The sequence below is a fragment of the Phascolarctos cinereus genome, unplaced genomic scaffold (genome assembly GCF_003287225.1).
Source record: "Phascolarctos cinereus isolate Bilbo 61053 unplaced genomic scaffold, phaCin_HiC Scaffold_4;HRSCAF=312, whole genome shotgun sequence".
In the NCBI taxonomy this organism is placed as follows: Eukaryota; Metazoa; Chordata; class Mammalia; order Diprotodontia; family Phascolarctidae; genus Phascolarctos; species Phascolarctos cinereus.
This window is the reverse complement of record NW_027555847.1, coordinates 491,031,697-491,051,045: the sequence shown is the minus strand read 5'-3', so window position 1 is coordinate 491,051,045 and position 19,349 is coordinate 491,031,697. Positions and strand designations below refer to the sequence as shown.

Genomic DNA, 19,349 nt, shown 5'->3' with positions numbered 1-19,349 from the left:
ATGGAGAAACTGAGCTTATAAAATGACTTGCCCACAAACAACACATAGCTAAAAAGAAACAGGGCTAGGATTTGAACATCTATGATGATACCCTAACACTACCCCCTCCAATTACTCCATTTATTTCACTTTATATCTCAATATGTTCAATAGAAATCTTGACATTCTCCTCCAAACCAACCTTCCCTATTTCTGTTGAAAATACCACCATCTTTCCAGTCACCTGGTTTCCTAACCTTGGAATCATAAGTACTTCCATCCTACTAACCCCCCAACATTTCATGAATCCTTCTATTTTTCTCTGGTTAGGTTCACCTCACCTTGCACCTACACCAGCATAATGACCTCAGAAATGGTTTCTAGTCTCCCTGTTCTCCAATCCATCCCCTAAAAAGCTGCCAAAAGCAGATACAATTACATCACTCCCCTAGTCAAAAAACTGGCAGTGGTTCTCTTTTACTCTCTTGGAAGGAGAAACTTTTCATTCCTCTGTACAACATTTATGTTCTCTACAATCTGTCTCCCACTAAATCTTTCCAGACTCTTCATACTATTCCACCTCATGTACTCTAGATTCCACTCAAACTGACTTATTTCCCAAACTCCTAATTCCATTTCCTGCCCTTCTGCCATTCTGTTTTTAAATTTTTTTTTCAGTGAATGAAAACCTGCCTTTTCTCCCTCCTGAGAAAGTGAGAAAAATAAAATCCTATTATAAACACATATAGGCAAAACAAATTCCTTCATTCGCACACTTTCTATCTCTCTTTCCATACACACACACACACACACACACACACATATACACATGTACATATGTGTGTGAGTATATATGCATGTAAATGTCTCAACCTATGCTCCGAGTCTATCACCTCTCTATCAGGAGGTAGGGCAGCTTTTTCTTCTTTGTTATTCTACACGCTATCTCCCCTATGCCTGGTAAGAGAGATGCCCTTCTCACCTCTGCCTCTTAGAATCCCTAGATTCCTTCAAGGCTCAGCTCAGGTACCATTTTCCTCCATTAAACCTTTGCTGTATCCAATCTGATTAAATAGACATTTATTGAGCACCTACTGTATGCTCGGCCCCTCCTGGACAACTGCCTTGTTGTGGAGGGATGGGCTTGTGCATATCAATGAACCATGAGCAATATGCCATGCTGGGTTACCCAGGACAGGTAGGTCATAGTGGAGAGTTCTGACAAAAGGTGATCCACTACAGAAGGAAATGGAAAACTACTCCAGGATCGTTGCCAAGAAAACCTCATGGAAAGTGGTCCAGGGAGTCACAAAGAATAGGACACAACTGAACAACTGAACAAAAACAATAGATGTGCCAGCACTGTGCTAAGCTCTGAGGAGACAAAAAAAGGTAAAAAAACAGTCCCTGCCCTCAAGGAGCTTACAATCTCATGGCGGACACAACATGCAAACAAATATACACAAAGCAAACTACAGACAGAATAAATAGGAAATAATTACAAGAGAGAAAGCACTGGAATTAAGAGGGGTAGGGGAAAGCTTCCTGTAGAAGGTGAGATTTTAGGTGAGACTTTAAGGAAGCCTGGAAGGTCACTAGTAACAGCACAGAAGGGAGAGTGTTGCAGGCATAGTGGACAGCCAGAAAAAATGCCTGGAGTCAGTTCTCTCTCCCTCATCAAATTAATTTTGAGTTCAATAGTTAAATAAATTTAGATAAACTTGAATTTATTTAGCGGTGCATATGTTGTATCCCAGTAGTAGAATTTATGTTTCTGGAAGGTAGGAATTCCTTCATATTTTTCTCCGGGTTCTGAGAGCCTAGCACAGCCCGTATTAGGCACTTACTAATTATTTGTTGAATTGAATTAACTATGAAGTTACTTTGCACTGCATTGTCTTCTCCACTATAATTAGATAATGCACATAAAGAGCTTTGTAAACCTTAAGGCACCATATAATGTTATGAGCTATTATTAATTGTTATTAACAACTTTTACTAAATGCCAGCAGCTTTTTTGAACCAAAGGTCGAAAATGTTTTGAATAAAGAGTCAAGAACACAGTTCCTGCTGTTTAAAAATATTCTGAAATAATCTACTCCATTAATGTTTATATCTAAATATTAAAAAAAATGTAGAAAAGACAAATTATCTTACACAGCAATTATCAACTTTCTTTACAAAGGTTTTAAACTGAACTTTTTCACACTTATCTTTTTTTTTCACTGTGGAAAAGATCAATATATCTAGAGTCTGAGGATGTGGGTTCAAATTCTACTTCTAAAACTTATTAACTGCATGAACTTGGGTAACTTCTTTAATTTCTCTGGGCCTTAGTTTCTTCATCTGTAAAATGAGGGGGTTTAACTAGATGACCTGTTAGGTCCTTTGTAGATCTAGGTTTGTGATCCTGTGAAGTGGTCTGGGCTCAACAACTAGAGTACTAGTCAAGTACTGGAGTCAAGAAGATCTGAATTCAAATCCAGCTTCAGACACTTACTAGCTGTGTGACCCTAGACAAGTCACTTAACCCTGTTTATCTCAGTTTCCTCATCTGTAAAATGAGCTGGAGAAGGAAATGGCAAACCACTACAGTACCTTTGCCAAGAAAACCCCGAAATGGAGTCGAGTCTAGCACAACCAAAAAGTGACTGAATGAGAAGTTGATATTTATTCAAACACACACACACACACACACACACACACACACACACACACACACACTCCAATATGAAGTATAATTTCCCTCTTTTCTAACATTCAAAATAGTGGAAATCATTATCAATTAATTTACCCATGCAGAAATAGCCAAGAAAGTAAAAAAAAAATCTTATTTTTTTCCCCAAGCCAGATACATATTCTACAACAGAGTTCGTGAATTTTCTTAAAAATCAGCCTTAAAAAGGGCTCATCAGCCCTCACACCAGTGTTCCCTAAACACACCCTACATCCCGTTTTCAAAGCTGCTTTCCACCTTTGGTGTATATATGATCCACCTAACTCTCACCTGTGGCTCCAAGAAGCTGTAGTAGGTGCAGCAGCCACACCCTGATAAACCATTTTTAGCCCATTTAGCTGATGGTAACAGAGGACCCTGTCAAACCCGTCAGTGAGTTAAGAGGTGTCTACTCCAAGTATGTGAAGATCTCCCCCAGTGCAATGGGCAGGTGAGAAAAATTTGCTCCAATGGCCATGAAGATGTAGGTTCTGCAATCAAAATAATCTAGTCAACAAGCTTGTATGCTTACCAGTAGAGGTGAATGACAGGCTCATGACAATACAATTGCCACTTGCAAGAAAATGCCATGCCACCATCATCAATGCCTATGTTCCCACTATGATAAATAACCTTGATGAGGTCTAAGAAAAAATTTATGAAGACCTGGAGACCTTATCATCAATGTGCTGAAAAACGACAAGCTTATAATTCTGGGTGACTTTAATGCTAGCGTAGATTCAGACTACCAGACATGACAGGGAGTCCTTGGGAGAAATGGAGTTGGAAACAGCAATACATCACTTACTACTGAAGACTTGTGCATCTCATGACCTTCTCATCACCAACGCTGTCTTCCATTTACCTAAACACAGTAAAAGTTTGTGGACGCACCTTAGTGGCAAACATTAGCATTTAATAGACTATGTGATTATAAGGAGAGGAGACAGAGGATGTGAGAGCGATGGAGGCAATGCGTGGAGCAGAATGATGGACTGATCATAGAATTATCCTCTCTAAACTAAATATTTGCATTCAACAAAATCGGTGGCCACAAAGCAAAATGACTATCAGAAAGCTTAATGTCAACAGATTAGAGTACTTCTCCAAGTAGGAACAGTTTCTTGCTAACTTGGAGGTTAAATTGAACCAACACACAGCTGGCAACAGTAGAGCAGAAAACGAGGGGGCAGCTTTCAGAGATTTGGGGTACAGCACTGCATTTGTTTACCTAGTTCAGAACACGCAAAAACATCAAGACTGGTTTGATGAAAACAGTGGAGAAATTCAAACGCTGCCAAATGAAAAACAAAAACTCCCCAAGTTTACCATCAGGCCAATTCAATCATCTCTAAGAAGGCAGCATGTAACTCTTATCAAAAGTAGTACCAGTAATGCTTAGTGAGATAAAGGATTCTTGGCTCTGTAAGAAGGCAGATGAAATTCAGTTTTATGCTGATAGTAACAATCCAAAGCACTTTTATGAGGCCTTGAAGACTATATGAGGGCCGAACATCCTATGGTGCATCTCAGCTAGTCACTACTGACGGAGCCACATTGATAGTGATAAGAAAATGATCCTAGAGAGATGGGCTGAACACTTCCATAGTGTTCTCAACAGACCATCACCAATCAATGCTGGAGCTACTGATCATTTACCTCAGGTTGAAGTCAATCCCTCTCTAGACAAATTTCTGACTAAAGAAAAGGTTTTGAATGCCACTGGGCTCCTCTCCTGTGGCATAGCACCTGGTGCTAATTCTATTACAGCTGAGATTTACAAGGCACAGTGTGCATTGCTCGTACAAAAGCTGGCTGAAATTTTCCAGGTTATATGGCAAGAGAAGGTTATTCCCCCCAGGAATTCAAGGATGCCTCCATTGCCCATCACTATAGAGATAAAGGAAATAAATTGTCCTGTGACAATCCCAGGAGGGTGGGAGAGGGGGAGTCTCTCTCTTAGTCATTGCTGGCAAGATTTTTGACAGATTCCTCCTTAATAGACTGATCCTTCACCTGGAAGATGATCGTCTACCTGAGAGCCATTGTGGCTTCTGAAAGGGCTGAGGAATGGTCAATATAGTGTTTGCTGCCGAACAACTCCAAGAGAAATGCCAAGAGCAGAACAGAGGTCTGTACACAATGTTTGTAGATCTGACCAAGGCCTTTGATACTGTCAGTCATCAGGGCTTATGGAAAATTATGTCAAAATTTGGTTCCTGGATAAGTTCATCAGCATTGTACATCAATTTCATGACAGTATCCTTGCCCAAGTTCTGGATAATGGACAATGCTCCCATGCTTTCCCAGTTACCAATGGAGTGAAACAAAGATGTGTGCTTGCTCCCATGCTTTTTTTTAGCATGATGTTTTCAGTCATGTTGTCAAGTGCTTTCAATGAGGATGAACGTGGTGTCAAGGTGAGCTATTGCACTGATGGTAAATTCTTCATCTTGAAAAGGCTACAAGCCAAGACCAAAGTGGAGCGGGTGCTGGTACATGATTTTCTGTTTGAGATGATTGTGCACTCAATGCAGCCTCTGAAGCTGAGATGCAACAAAGTATAGATCAATTCTCTGCTGCTTATGCTAATTTTGACCTAACAATAAACACCAAGAAAATACAGGTGCTCCATTAGCCAGCACTACACACCATCCCTATGTGGAACCATCAGTTACAGCAAATGTAAAAGTTTTGAATAATGCAGATAAGTTAATTTACCTTGACAGTATACTTTCCAGGGATGGATACATTGATATTGAGGTTGACACATGCATTGCTAGAGCTAGCTTAGTGTTTTGGAGGCTTTGAAGGAAAGTGTGGGAGACAAGAGGAATCAGAATGACTCTCAAACTGAAGGTCTATAAAAGAAATGTCATTGTGCTGACCTCGTTGTATGCCTGTGAAACCTAGACTACCAGCGCCATGCCAGGAAATTGAATTGTTTCCATTTGAATTGTCTTAATTGTCTAAAGATCATCTGCCAGGTGATACCAGACACTGAGGTCCTTTCTCAAACCAAACTGCAAAGTATTTAAACTCTACTGCAAAGAGCACAACTCCAATGGGCTGGCCATGTTGTCTGAATGCCCAAATTATGTTTGCCTAAAAGACTATTTCATGGAGAACTTACACAGGGCAAGCATTCACATAATGGCCACAAGTGATACAAAGATACTCTTAAGGTCTCTCTTAAGAACTCTGGAATTGATTGTGTGACATAGGAGATACTGGCACTGGACCACTCAGATTGGCATACCCTCATCAGAAAAGGTGCTGTGCTCTATGAGCAAATCAGAATTGAAACAGCTCAAAGGAAATGCAGGATGCACAAATTTAGAGAACCAAGCCTTCCAAGCTTATATTGGTCTGATCAGCCACAGTCAGACACACTGAAACTTGACTCTAACATAGTGATGTCATTTTGGTCCTCTTCAAGAATGAAGGACAACAACCATCATGGATTTTTAAAATAGCAGCAAAAAATTTAAAACATTAACAGTTTCATTCACTTTTCAATGAGGAAGGGAGAAAAGGCAAACAGATGCTCAATTATCTAAAGAAGTTTTACGACTGTTAAGAGATCTCTAAGCCCACTCCAAGAAACAAGATGCAATGGCCCACTCTAAGATTCCTGAATAAAATGTCTTCTTTTAAAATCTTGAGCTTTACTTCTTCCAAAGGTAAAAACAGATATTCATTTCTATGAACAATCACTCATTTATGTAAATAACAGAAATACTTTAAAAACCATTGTACCAAAAATTAATTTTGTTTCACAATATGCTCTAAAGACCAAGTATGTGAAGGATTATTTAACAGAAATTATTTAAAGAAAACAAAAGCTTAATGTCAAAAGTTTCTTCTATCTGAAGCTATAAATACCTTCACTAAGAAGATGCCAAATAACCTCCAATAAACCTTGATAAAGAAGGAAAGTAACCAATGCCTGCCAGAGGAGCTCACAAACTCATCTTTTATAGCTGATGTCCTCAGGAGACAGTGACAGTCTCAATGGTAAACACCAAGATGTAATTTGCAAGAAATATTTCAATATCATTATTTTAAGAAATTTAATTATACTTTAAATCAAGGTTTCTTACCCGGGGGTTTATGACCTTTTAAAGTATTTTGATGTATCTATTTTAATATAATTTATTTCCTTTGTCACCTTATGTATTTTATTTTAATGTGCTTTAATACATTATTCCGAAAAGGGGTCCATAGACTTCACTAGACTACCATGGAAGACTATGATAAAGGAAGCTGTTCTGTAAATATTATTGGAAAGTGGAAAACATTTCTGAGATGCAAATAAGCTATTCCAATAGAGCAGCTTTGTTAAATTCGGACCATTTTATGTTGTGAGTTTTCTTTCAGTAAGTCTGTGCACATGCCTGTGTGTATGTATGTATGTTAGGAAGGGTGGAGGAGTTTATACAATATGTGCAAAGTCTCACATGAATACAATCAACTAAACAAAACGATATAACAAAATGTTAACTGCAGCCTAGATTTTCTCCCATCTAGTAATAATTTTAGGATGCCCGTCTCCTTTATCTAGCACTCATCCTTTGCCATTAGAATTCCAATGTCATGGCTTCAGAGTTGCACAGGTCTTCAGAGGTCATGCAGTCCAAAGTCATAATTTTATAGACGAGGAAACTGACAGGTGACATAGTACTGATACTGAATTCAGTATTGGGAGGACCACACACACACACACACACACACACACACACACACACACACACATATCCAACCACAGAGGGAATTTGTTTCACATAACTATGCATACTTGTCATAAGGGATTTGTTTTCCTTTTCTTTTTCAATAAAGTAGAGGATGGAAAGGAAAAAAATAGATGCCTTTTTTTTTTAATTCGGAGGTGAGGGTATGCTGCAGATGTGGAATGGTGCATGAACTTTCTCAGATGAGGTCACTGTAACACTAAATTTACTAACTGTTTAATTTTGTTACAAGATACTTTTCATGGAGAGGGCTAGAGCTGCAAATGTTTGCAATGTAAAACTAAAACACATCTATAAAACTTTCAAAAAGAGAAGAAAACTTTAGCATACAATGTCAGATACTAATATTTTAATAATAATTACTACTAAGTGTCTTGCCCAAGGCCATACAAGTAGTAAATGGCAAATGTCGAACCCAGGTCCACTGACTCCAAATCTATCACTCTTTCAACTATATTATACTGCCATTACATGGCAGGCATGTACACACAGAGTAAAAAATTCCCTTTAATAGCCTAACCATAGTGCACAGTAATCACAAATTAAATCTTCTGCAGAAGAAGTCACATAATGCAATTCAAAATTCAACATAAATGAATTTTTCATGATTTCTGCCACTGTTTCAAAATGGATCCAAGCTCCATTAGCAAGGAGCATGAATGACTGGTTATAGAAATGTCCCTGATCTTTCCCTTTAAAGTTAAAAACAAGGAAAATGGTCACAGGACAACTATTTCTTATTTCATACAATAAATGGGACCCTGGAAAGGTATACAAAGGTGAATTTCCATTAAAAATGGAATCTTCATCAGGTTCCACTAACCACTAAAGCAATATCAGGCTCTCATGAGCAAACCAACCTGTGCAAATCAAGCAGATGGCTGATGAAGAAGCACTGTCTCACTTGCTCATATCTTTGCTGTGGACCAATTATTAAGTTAATCTGGCTCCTAAAACAGAGCACATATCAGGCCTATTCTTAAACTCTTCAAAAACACTAATCCCTAGATACCAAAATAAAGATCAAGCGTGCTTTGGTGAGTCATTTTTGTATTCCAGACATTTAGGAAGGTCTGTGTAACTTAAGATTCAAAAACCAAAACCGCAAACGGGGAAGAGCTCTCAGATTTGTTCTATGGCCCCATCTGTGGCTTAAGAATAAGCTGGAGCGGGGCAGCGAGGTGGTACAGTGGATAAAGCTACAGCCTCGGAGTCAGGAGGGCCTGGGTTCAAATCTGGCCTCAGATATTTGACACTTACTAGCTGTGTGACCCCGGGGAAGTCACTTAACCACAATTGCCTCACCAAAAAGCAAAGAAAAAGAAAAAAAGAATATATTGCAGAGGGTAACTTTTCAAGGTCTACACGTGATTCTTCAAGAATATTAATACTCTGCTTCTACTTAAAAAATATTTTATTGATGTCTTTGTTTATGCCACAGTCATTTCCCACTATATTCCTGGCCTCAACTCCAAGTCCTCCCTTGTAAAAAACAGTTAGGCAAACCAGATGGACAAAGTAATCTCATTGGGCAATCCAAGCAATACTCTGCAACCATAGTCCCTCAAGTCTAACGAGAATTTTCAACATTTCTCTACACAAAAGATGCATCTCTAGACTAAATAAAATGAGGATAGTAACATCATCATTCAATCATCTTTCAGTGTATCCAACTCTCTTCCACCTCATTTGGGGTTTTCTTCACAAGGATTCTGGAGTGTTTGCCATTTCTTTCTCCAGCTCAATTTACAGATGAGGAAACTGAGGCAAATAGGGTTAGGTGACTTGCCCAGGGTCACACAGCTAGTAAGTGTCTGAGGCCAGATCTGAAGTCAGGAAGATGAGTCTTCCTGACTCCAGGCTTGGCACTCTATCCACTGAACCACCTAGCTGCCCCAAGTCAGGTAGTTCAAGTTCAAATCTTGACTCAAAAACACTTATTAGCTGTGTCACCCTGGGATAGTCATTTAACCTCTATTTGCCTAAGTTTCCTTATCTGTAAAATGAGAATAATAGTAGCACCTACCTCCTAGGGTTATGAAAAGCAAATGATATAATATTGCTTTCTATAAACCTTAAAGCATTATATAAATGCTGGCTATTAAAATTATTATTGTCTATTATAATTCTTAGTTCAATACCTAAAAAGAGAAGTGACATAATGGAGATACTTTCAGGACTTTCACTCTAATGGTATAGTTGTAATGATCTCAAGGTTCTTTCCAATTCACAACAAGGGATTTGAGTAAAACTTTAGGGATATATTGAATTCTTTACCTCAGTCATGGTGTGGGTTTTCTCTTCACTTTGACCCATCACAACTCCTTTACCACTTTGTGGGTGATTTCAAAGAATTTGATGGAGCCCAAAATTTTATTATCTTATTAGGGACCTATTCGTCCCAGGTTTGATACTGAGACAAAATGAGGCACTCACAGGTCACTCAACAGTTAACAGTTAACAAAGGGAGTTTCCTTCTTCTAAACATAAAAAGGACATATACTAGCAGTTAGCCCCAAAAGCGACACCCAGACACACTTATTTCCATGTGGAAACATGTATGATCAGCAGGGCAAGGTATGGTGATACTGTTCTTCTCTCCTTGGGATTTCCACCAGATCCAGTGGGTGAGTACTAATCCCACGTTCATATCCCTACATGACCTGGAAGCCAACTTAACAAAGCCAAAAGCTACCAGGAATCAGTATCAAGACAGGAAAATCTTAAACCTTGCCCTGCAGCTAATCTAGTGAAGAACTTCTCCAAACTTAGCTAGGCTGGTGTTGGGACAAAAGATAAAGAACGCTACCATTATCATGACAACTTTCCAGGGTTTTAGGCCTAAGCTTGGCCCAGCAGCCTTCAAGAAACAAGGCTCCCCTGCAAAAGTAGGAGTGGGAATCACAGTAAGATTTCACAATGGATTTAAAATTACATAGTCAGGAGCTAAAAACAGGGAGAAGAACAGAGAAGAAAATGAGATGAGATTGTAAACTTCTAAAAGCACAGAAGGGATCACAGCCTTTAAATCTGATGTGCAATGGAAAGCCAAGAAGGGATTCTGAAAAGGGAATAATAAGAAAGGAAAATGATTTTGACAACAGCATTCTGAGTCAACTAATTAGAGGGAAGGCGTTAAAGTAGCCAGGACAAAGAGTTTCAGGAAACGATTAAAGCACCACTAATGACTTTAACATTAGTGGACATGGGGGAGGGGGGGAGAAGCATAAGCTCTTGAGAAGGAAGTGAAATTACCTGGTTAGCAGGGATTTAAGTGTAAGATTTTTTTTTTAAAGAGAGAAGAATATGTTTTTGGTCTTTGGTTGAGCTGATAAAAGTATTCTGGAAGTTGAACTAAAGATTATATAGGACTGGTGGGGCGGGGGAAGAAAAAGATGGAAGCACAATACTGATAATCAATCGAATGAAGAAGATAACAAACCAAATGACAAATAAGTGCCTCCTGAAAAGAGTACAGGAAGATGAGAATAAAGCTTTTTAGGGCAATCTACAGTGAATTAAAGAAGGAGCCTCAAATCAGAGCAAGCTCAATACATCATTCTCACATCCTAATAAAGAACCTAAGATAATGTTGATGCACATCAAAAAAGATAGAAAGACTCGTCAGATATGTTTACCTCAATTTCTACATTCAGCTGTGAGTTCTGACTCACCAATTTAATGCATGCTAGTGCATTAAAAGTGGGGGGGGGGAGTTCTAGTCATGTCTAAAATGAGGGTTTGTTTATATTCCTCTCTGCTTTTGACTTTTCTAAGTTCTTTCCTTTTGTTGAGGCCCAACTTAAACTCCTGCTCCTCTATGAAGCCCTTATCTTTCTGTGGCAATACCTTTCACCCAGGCTTCCTCATTTGTAACCTCAGGGTTATCTTCGGATATTAGAAGTGAATGAGAGGGACAAGTCAAATTGGTTATCAAAGACCTTTTTTATCCTACCCTTAGAACACATTTCTCTCCATTTGCATTCTTGCCATCCTAGGACCAATTTTTATTTCCAACCAGAATATGAAAAAAGCTTTAGTGACTTTCCTATTGCATAACAAGCAAAACTGGAAATCTGCTACCTAGCATGCAAGGCTATCCACTACTCACCTTTCCAGCTTTATCTCACATTATCCATTTCTATGCATTCTATGCTATAGCCAAATTGGACTATTCTCTGCATCTCTCCCTTCATTCACTATGTTCTTCTGACTGTGACTTTGTTCACATTTTCCCCATAGATCTGGAATAGCTTCCCTCCCTCTCTTTACCTTTTACACAGGGTTCTATAAACAATAAGTATGTGCATAAATATACATATATATATATACACACACATACACGATCAGTCTTTGAATTTCTTAGGCAGAATTACAGTGTCAGAGTTGCACCAATGTACATAGAATTAGTAAGTGGCAAAGCTAGAACTCAAATTCAAACACACTCAAGTGTGCTTTCTATCAGGCTAGGCTTCTTCCAATATACTTGCTATACATATCAGGCATAATATTTGGAAAATTATGACTGATCTACAGTCACACATTCATTCAATTGTACCCAAATAGACAGCTTTAACACTTAGCAAAATTACATATATTTTCCTTCTGTAAAATGTTTAATTTTTAATGGGGGCAACTGTTTTCTCAACTCTTGTCTTACCCTTTATACTTCATCTCTGACAGATTATTAATATCGGTGAACAGCCAACCATCTAGGAAAAGCAGTGACTGTTGCCTATAATGGATCTGGCTATTGCTATGGCTAATCCTAGCAGTTTTTTCTTAAAATTTACCCTCAACAGGAGTTAGGTCAGTGAAATGCAGGAATAAGAGAACCTTATCAGAGTTACTCAACCAAAGATAGCTGGATCAGTTCCTAATTACAACTGGAGTTTTAAGTCTCTTAATTAAAATTTTCAGTTTCTGAAACTGTCGGCTGAGCCTGGCTCCCTGGAGTGAAATGCCAAAATTATAAAATGTGAACCTAAAATGTGAAAATGCAAGCATACCTTTAACCTTAAAAAACAAAAACTACTATCCTTAGTAGGAGTAAACATAAAGAACCAATTAAACTCATTTTGCAACCATTAACATTTCAATGAATTTCAGCTCATATATTTCAGCTATGACTCCTCCTACAACTGCTGAACAAATTCTTGGTGAATTGAATCTGCCATTTGCCCATTCACTACATTCACTTTTCCTTTTTTATGGGTTTACTGCTGGTGTACTTTATTCAGATTCTGTTTTGGTTTTGTTTTTTTGCTTTGTGCCATTTCATAAAGGTCTTTCCCTACTCCTCACTAGTCTACCCTAATTGGATTATAGTATTCCATTACATTAATGCGCCACAAATTTATCCATTCCCCTACTGCAAACATTTAGATTGCTTCCAGTTTTTTTCTAATTATAAATAATGCTGTTAGAGGAATTGATTTTTTTTATCATATTTTCAGGATATATTCCCAACAATGGAAATACTGAATCAAAGGATACAATTTTTTTCATACTTTTACTGAAAAACTGCTATCCAAAAATAATCTATAAATCTGCAATTCCACCAAGATTTATTTTCGCATCTTCTAAAAATCCTGCAAGCTGAGATTTTTGGCTTATTGTTGTTCAGTTGTTTCAGTCGTATCTGATTCTTCATGACCCCATTTGTGGTTTTCTTGGCAAACATACTGAAGTGATTTGCTATTTCCTCCTCCAGCTTATTTTAAAGATGAAGAAACTGAGGCAAACACAGTTATGTGACTTGCCCAACATGACAGCTAGGAAGTATCTGAGGCCACATTTCAACTCAGGTCTTCCTGACTCCGGCTCTGGTGTTCTATCCACTGTGACACCTAGCTGCCTCAATATATGTATATGTTGTCTCCTCTTTTTGGAGGCAGGCAATGTTCCTTTTTGATCCTTTTTAATCTCAGTACCTGACACAATGCCTAACACATAGTGGGTGTTTAAATGCTTATTAACTGTTAAGCTTATTTCTATACTTTCTGTTCACTTAAAAAAAATCTAAGTTCCCTTCCATATCAAGTAGTTCAATGAAAATTAAAATTAAAGTTTATTATGTAGCTGTATACTAAATTCCTGAGCTATTCTTTCTCTAATGCTTTTGTCTGTTCTATAAGTATAAAGCTCTTGTACATCAAACTTTCACTCAACTAAAAGAAAAAAAACTGTTGACATAAAATAATATTCAAAACTCTACCTTTAAGATAAAGCAATTATATACCACATCTAATTAAACTACTTACTAGCATCCAATCCCTTTCAAGAGTTAATTGTTGACTATAGTCAGATAAATTCACATATTTTATAATCCTTAACTCCAAGTTATTTATTAAACTCCTGACTGGACACATTGACTCTAGACTGCTACTATCAACTACCTCATATTCAAAAGAAAAGCACAGTAATCTTTATGAGTGGGGAAAGAAGTCAGAAGTGGTACCAAGGATGTTAATTATTGTCCCCTGAAGGTCTCACACCAAGGTGGGCCCAATGCCAGAACACTGGGATATAAAGCCAACTATACAATGGAAACATTATAGTGACCCAAGTTAACCAATGCACATACTGACTCTTTAGGAATGGCAGAGTAAGTCATTCCCAATACCTGTTCTTGACTTTGAGAATGAGAGCTAAAGGATATGGGCTGAGGAGGCAAGACCCAGAAACTCTCCATAAGTCATAAGATCAGGGAAGACATATGACTTCTCTGCTTCCAAAAATAAAAAATAAAATAAAATAAAAAATCTTCAAGAAAATGAAACGGAAATAGTTTAAGGACTAAAAGCAGAATCCACAAGCTTTTATCAGTCCTATTAAATGGAGTTTATGGTTTTATTCCTCCACCAAAATGTCTTTATTCTTAGAAAATAACCTGAAACAGCAAAACATCTGCTGTTAAATCATTCACATTTCATTTCTATTTTCCTCACTGGCTAGGACCAGAGGTAAAAAGACAGGATAAAATAAATGCTGAAGAAGCACTTCATTTCTGCTTGAGCTGAAACAGAGCTTAGGCCAGTCCAACACCCTCATTTTATAATGTGCAAAAGAAGATACAGAGATGTAAAGTGATCACCTCTAAGGTCACAAAAAAAGTGGCAGAGTAAGAGTTTGAACCCAGGGCCTACTGACTAATAAATGCAGTGCTCTTTTCCATGGCATCAGATGATGCTCTATTAATTTTTTTCAATTTTTATTCTGAACTTAACAACAACAAAAAAGGAGTATTTCCAAACACATCAGAACACCAAAAAAAGGATTCTCTACAAAATGCGAATTCCCACTCTATACCACTTGCTTTTTTCAAAAGTAGAAATTCTACACACTAGCAAAACTGTCTTGCTTCTGCTTGCTCTGCTTCCTTCTAAATTTGTCCTCTTCTGTACACTTAAAAATGTTTCAACAGAGGAAAACATTATTGTCAACCTCCCCTAAAATTCTAGCTGGGGGAAATGAAGGGGGGGGGGGTGTAATCATTTACAAATAAACAATCTAGCAAAATGGACCCACAAAGTATTCATGACCAAAAAAGGATGTCTTTTTCTGCATTTTTGTATAGATCACCTCTCTGTCAGGAGGTGGGTGTCATGCTTCATCATATGTCTCCTGGAGAAGTCATTACAGTGATGAGAGTTCTTATGTGTTTGACAGGAGCTTTTTTTTTTTTTTTAACAATGCTGCTGTCCTTGTACAGATTATTCTCCTGGTTCTGCTCACTTCATTCTGCATCAGTTCAAACCAATCAGGAATCTCTCAGATTTTTGTTTTGTCAATTCTAAGGAATCAACAATATTCCATTATATTAATGCCACAAATTGTTCTGTTGTTCCTCAGTAGTCTGAGAAGCCATCAATGACTTTAGACTCTAGCTTTTTGTTTTTCCCTTTTTACCCCTTTTCAATTTTCTCTTCAGTATCACTAAGTTAATGATTTTGTTTGTGATTATTCCCTCTCTGGTATCATCTTCCTTCTTAACTCTTTCCTGTCCCCTATCTCTACTCGTTTCCCTGTTAAGTTTTATGTGTTTCTATACCAACTACATATGTCTTCAACCCCATTACTTTTGACCATTTTTGAAAAGAGTGAAATTTATTTGATATCTACTCCCCCCAACCTCTTTTCCACATTTATATACATCTCTTTTCACACTTATATACTCCTCTTTTCCCATTATAATACTAGATTTCACCTCCTTCCCCCTCCTTTTTTATGTTTCTTTCTCTTTGTCCTCTTTAAACTTTTAGAATAGAACCAAATGTCTGAAAGTCCTCTTCTATTAAAGATCCAGTTTTCCCCCCATTAGGATTAGACTCAACTTTTCAGACTAAGTTATCTTTAATTGCAAGCCTATATCTTTTGTCTTTTGGAATAGTGTATTCAAATTTTCCTATTGTTTGTAGTAGAAGCTGCCAGATCTTGTGTGATCCTTACTGAAGTTCCTTGATACTTAAACTGCTAGTTTTTGTATGTTTGCAGTATTTCTTTTCTTTGATGCAGTAACTGAATTTTAACTCTGACATTCTTAGAAATAATAGAACAAAATAAAAAATAGAGGAAAATAATATATTTGAAAACCATTTCAAAGTTAGTAAAAATCAATATGTATTTTTTCCCAAACAAATTTGCAAACTCCCTGAAATCTGTCTAAAGACCCCACCCTGTGTGTGACCCTGGACAAATCACTTTACCCTATTGCCTAAACCAAAAAAAAAAAAAAGGGAGGGGCAGCTAGGTGGCACAGTGGATAGAGCACTGGCTCTGAAGTCAGTAGTACCTGAGTTCAAATCCAGCCTCAGACCAAACACCTGATACTTACTAGCTGTGTGACCCTGGGCAAGTCACTTAACCCCAATTTCCCCCCCCCCAAAAGAAGTAAAACAATAAATACCCAACCCTGGATCCAAGGTTAGGAATAGCTGTTCTAGGTATTAATGGAGCCCTTGTTGAAAATTCTTATTTTGCTTTGAGTCTCTGCTTACAGTTGGTATGTACTCTCTCCCTTCTTTTTGGGGGGAGGCCTCTAGATTTATATTATTTTTATGCTGGTCAGTGTTTTCTTTAATTTACTCTTCACTCCAACTTTAGTTCCTGAATTGGGGCTTTATGCCAGGGTGAGGCTGCTGTATTTTTGAGTGTGGCCGATCCTGCTTGGTCATGCTTTGGTTCACCCTTACCTCCACCTACCTTCCAGGTACAGACCCCTTTGGATCTCTGAGGTCAAAAGCACTTACATGCAGAGCCCTCTGTAGAATTTTAGGACAGAGTATTAGGGACCTGGGAGCCCTTTGTCCTGAACTATCCCAATATGAGTGTTGCAGTGTGGCTTCCAAGGATTTTTTTACTTTGCAGCTTTCTGAGGGGAGCCCTCTGCTACTGCTGCCTAAGGACACAAGGATTTATAGGTTTACACTCAGCTCTGGCCAGAGGGCTGCACCGGTGCAGCAGTTGGTTTGCTGAGGGCCTACTTTCTTGTCCTCAGGCTTCTGGCTGACCTTTACAGAGTTCTGGGTATAAGTTCCTCACTGGATTTGCTGATCATTATTTGGCCTGTTGCAAACTTCGAGGTTTTGCTGGAATAGGTATGTGGGAGCTGGACTGTCTGCTTCCCTTGCAGGCAGCCATCTCTGGCCACAAGTGCTGCTGGCTCTATTTTTGCTTTGAATCACAGTCCATAATTGTTTCATGAATATACCCTGTCTCACCAACTAGCCAAATGCCCCTTCTACTTCTTTCCCACAATGCAAGGACAGAGCAAGAACTCAGTAAATACCTTTAAATTAACCGATCTGGAGAAGAGCTATCACTGTTTTTAAAAATTGAGCATTAATTAATTATCCAATTTTTAATTATCCTGTAACTGGACTGTAAGAACAAAGTATATTTCACTATTCTTTTTTTTTTCAAAGGGAATTGGGGTTAAATGACTTGTCCAGCCTCACACAGCTAGTAGGTGTCAAGTATTTGGTCTGATGTCGGATTTGAACTCAGGTCCTCCTGACTTCAGGGCCAGTGCTCTATCCCCCGAGCCACCCAAAAGCCCCCATATCTTTCACTATTCTTTAAGAGTGTTGGTGGGGTCCGCAAACATTGTTGTGTGGCAGGACTCTTCACTTTGTCTGAGAGATGCAAAACTCTCTACAACCATTGTCAATTGGAAAGGAAGGTTTTCTTTACTCTCCCCATTCTACCTTAAATAGAATCTGTGAAATCCCACAAGTAAATCAGAAAATGGAGATTAATATAGAAAAGGCATTAAGTGGTAATAAAGTAATGGGAGAAAATGTAAGTAAACAGTAAGGCATAAAACAACAGGGAAAGACATAAAAAGAAAAAAGTAGTGGGGCTATAAATCTTTACTTCTCAAATCATTATTGAACAAAAACAAAGCAAAATCCTCTTCCTTTTCAAAAGAATACCAACTACTTGTTTTTGTTTTTTTGGCCGTAAAGAGATTTTTGTTACAAAAATGTAAGTATTATGTTCCTTTGAGACACAACCAAAATTTTAGTTGTGAAACAGCTCACTTTAATGTATTAAATAATTGGAACTCTTAGGCTAAATGGTAAAAAGGAAGCAGGCAATTCATAAAAAAATTCTAGTATCATTAAGAGTATGCTAATTTATATTAGTGGTCCTGTGAACCACAGACCATGAAGACAATGCAACATTTGTGTCTTGTGGGGAAATATTCCATCCATTAAAATTCATCTATTTGCAAACAGAATAAAATATTCCACATTCTACATCAACTAACTTGGAGTAGCAGATGGCATCAACCCTATTCAAATGTTCTGGTTAAAACAAGAAAGAGACTGAAACTGTAATTTCACTGGTATAAGGAATTTCCAGTTGATGAAACTCCTTCTATCAATTTAGGTAGTCACTTTTTCTACAAGTTATAGTTTGCCTTGCTTAGAGAACTAAGAGGTTAAATGACTTGCTCAGGGTTGCCCAGCCAGTACCTGTCAGTGACTTGAACCCACATCTTTCTGCCTTTAAGGCCAGTTCCCTTTCCACCATATCACATTGCTTCTCCCGTGGCTGGAAAACCCATTTTATTTCAAGGATATTCAATCATACTTGAAGGATATCTTGACATCTCATTTGAGAACCAAGTTTAGTTAGCTTCCTAATACCAGCTATTGAAAATAGAGGAGGATGAAAAATGCTAGGTATTAAAGGGAAAGAGATTTCAACTCAATGAGCATTTATGAAGCACCTATACCTGCAATGCATTTTGCTATATACAGGGCACACAGAGACTGAACAAAAATGCAATACCAAACTTCACTTTATTCAGATGATTTATTTAATTCACTGTTACAGAAGATACTCCCAAAGCAATTTAACTGCTTAACTCTGAGAAGGAAAGAGGGTTAGAAAGAAGATTTATAAGACTTCTTTAGAATAATTTTATGGATGCTAAATAAGAGAACTTTCAGAAGTCTCTAGTGGAGGTGACAAAAAAGGAAAACTTGAATATACGTCAACAGTTTGTAGCTAATGATGTTGATAATATCAATATACAAATATATACAAGACAGCAGAAGCTATTACTGTACTTAAAGGAGTAGACTAAAATTCTTAAAACTGCAGACACCAAATACAGCTCAACCAACCTCTTCAAGGTGCTTTCTTTACTGGGTGGGATCCCCTAAAGGCAGGTGCTAGTTTGATCCATCAGGCTTCAAAAACACATAAACAATTCCATCATAAGAGGATGCTGGGGTATACAAAATACTGTTAACAACTCTATACGCTTTAAAAAATATAGATCAGCAAGGCTTGCTGAGAGGTTAAACACCTTATAAAATGCCTTAAAAAACATAAGGAGTCTTAATTTTACCCAAAGGATAATTCATGGGGTAATTCTAATCATGTGT

General features: G+C 37.8%; 1 protein-coding gene across 1 annotated transcript in view; it reads right to left on the bottom strand.

The window, feature by feature from the left end:
• The window catches only part of GAREM1 (GRB2 associated regulator of MAPK1 subtype 1), a 211,104-nt gene that overhangs the window by 138,527 nt on the left and 53,228 nt on the right, over window positions 1-19,349 (bottom strand). The gene's annotated exons all lie outside the window — the stretch shown is intronic.